This window comes from Xenopus laevis, chromosome 2S (assembly GCF_017654675.1).
Source record: "Xenopus laevis strain J_2021 chromosome 2S, Xenopus_laevis_v10.1, whole genome shotgun sequence".
In the NCBI taxonomy this organism is placed as follows: Eukaryota; Metazoa; Chordata; class Amphibia; order Anura; family Pipidae; genus Xenopus; species Xenopus laevis.
The window spans coordinates 161,720,197-161,722,696 of NC_054374.1; the positions used below are offsets into that span (position 1 = coordinate 161,720,197).

Consider the following 2,500-nt stretch of genomic DNA (forward strand, 5'->3'; position numbering starts at 1 on the left):
GTTAAGGAGGGGGAAAAGGCGGAAACCTCCCCGTTCCCCGGGGGGGGGTTGGTCACCCCTTTTTAAGGCAAAAACCGCCTTTTTTGGGGAAGAAACGGGCCCCCCCCCCTTTTGAAAACCCGGGGGGTTTAAAAAATTTTTACACCGCCCCCGGGGCCCCAAAAACCCCCCTTTTTTAAACCCCCAAAAAAAAGACCCAAAAGGGCCCGGGTTTTTCCGGGGGAACCCTGGGCCCTTTTAAACCCCCGGATCCCATGGCACCCCGGGGGGGCCCCCAAAAAAGGTTTTTGTAAGATTTAAAAAAAACAAAAAAGGTTGGAAATTTAAAACCCCTCAACCAAAAGGTAAAAAGGTCCCCTTTTTTTTTTAAAAAAAAAAGGTTTGGGGCAAATCCCCTTTTTTTTGGGGGGTTTTTTTTGGGGCTTCCCTTTTTTTTTTTTTGGGGGGGGGCCCCGGGGGGGTTTTTTCCCCGTTAAAAAAATTTTGGGAAAAAAAAACCGGGGAATCCCTTTTGGGGGGCATGGGGAAAGTTAAACCCGGGGGGGGTTGGTTAACCAATTTGGGGAAAAAAAGGGTTTTTTTTTTTCCCCTTTTTTTTAAAAAACCCAAAAAAAATCTTTTTTGGGGGTTTTGTTTGGGGGGTGGGGGGGTTGGGGAAGCCCCGGGGGGGGGGTTGGGGGGGTTTTTTGAAGGGGAGGGGAAATTTTGGGCAAAAACCGGGGAAAAACCCGTTGGCAGAAAACCCGGGCCCCCGGGGGAAAAAACCCCCCACTTTAAACCCCCCCAGGAGGGTTTTGTTTAAAATTGGTCTTTCCAAAAAATTTTTTTCCCCTTTTCCCCCAAAAGGGTTTGGCTGGACCCGGGGGGAACAAAGGGGAGGCCCCTGGGTTTTAAAGGGGGGCCCGGGGGGGGGGAAAAAGGGGAAAAACTTGCAAAGGAAGAACCCCAGTGCAAAAAACGTCCGAGATTGAACCGATCGGATTTAGTCCAGATGCTAAACCTCAACATGGAAAGGGAGCCTTGGGGCGACCAAGTGCTGTCTTGGCCTGAAAGGGGCTTTAGGCACCATTAAAAAAAAAAACCTGAGTATCCGGACTTCGGCCCATAAATGAATTCTTACAAAGGTTTGGAAATTGGTACCCCACCTTTTTTTTTGAAAGTTAAATGCTAAGTTGACAATTTTTGGGGTTGAAACGTTGGTAAACTTTGGTGGTTGCTAAGGGTTCCCAAAAAGGGGTGTGGGGACCATGCCAGGAAAGGGATTTTTTTTTTTTTTTTTTTTTTTTTTTTTTTTTTTTTTTTTTTTTTTTTTTTTTTTTTTTTTTTTTTTTTTTTTTTTTTTTTTTTTTTTTTTTTTTTTTTTTTTTTTTTTTTTTTTTTTTTTTTTTTTTTTTTTTTTTTTTTTTTTTTTTTTTTTTTTTTTTTTTTTTTTTTTTTTTTTGAACTCGGATCGCTGGATTCAGAGTCCAGAGTGCTAACCATTACACCATGGAACCAGCGGAAGTCAATATGGGGGAGCGAGCCCTAAGTGCTGTCTTAGACCCTGTAATAAGGTACATTTAGGGTCACCATTTAAAAAAAAAAAAAAAAACCTGAGTAATCTTCTTTTGGTATCTTTCTTATTGGCCCATAAGTTAATGACCACTTCCTTTCACACTTTAATACGGTGATTGGAAAGAGGTGGTACTTCCTCTATTCCCCTTTTTTTTAAGAAATGTCATAAAAAGTGCTAAGTTTAGGACAATTTTGCTGTTCGGTATTGCGGTGTAGGTCGATATCTTTGTTGGACTTGTCTGAATGTGTACTTTCCAAAAATATGTGGTCGTGTGGGGGCTAGCCTAGTGGTTCTTGCTATGCAGAATGTGGCACCTAAGGGGAAACCTGTAGTCGGCAGGAACTGAACCTGTGCGGGAGGGCCCCCATGGACAGTGGTCAGGAACTGAACCTGTACGGGAGGGCCCCCATGGATTTCAGGTACACGACCTTAACAAGGCATAGATTTCCTGTTTAATCGTCTTGAGCGGAACCACCTTTTTCCCCCATATTGAATGCCTTCTGATGACAGCTGTCTGGACATCGAGCCTTGTCTCTTTGGGTTAAGGCCACAACAAGCAGGCAAGCTTGCATTTTGCTGGGATTAAGTGCAAACGGCGAGCCCGTCACTCTTTTCAGATCAGCCAAAGTTATCCCCAGGGAAGAAGAGGCCCGTAAAGACAAGACCGTAGTCGGCAGGATTCGAACCTGCGCAGGGAGACCCTAATGGATTTCTAGTCCATCGCCTTAACCACTCGGCCACGACTACTGGCTGGGGCCGCCTTTTAGGCTGCTGCCCGTAACGGCACGATGCGTAGCTTTCCACCCCCAGTCAACGGCTCGTCGGGCAGCATTGGATGCGATTCTCATGCAAGGTAAGCGGATCCAAGTAAGTTCTAACCAACTGACTCCGTTCGGAATGAGGGAAAAGTCATTGGTGTACACCGGTTTTGCAGAAAGTACCCAG

The 2,500-nt window shown here is 45.2% G+C and overlaps 1 non-coding gene across 1 annotated transcript; it reads right to left on the bottom strand.

Annotated features, from left to right (window-relative positions):
• Positions 1-2,220: 2,220 nt before the first annotated feature.
• On the bottom strand, positions 2,221-2,302 carry trnas-aga. Its single transcript has one exon. It is a non-coding gene; the product is annotated as a tRNA-Ser (tRNA).
• Between the last annotated feature and the right edge of the window lie 198 nt (positions 2,303-2,500).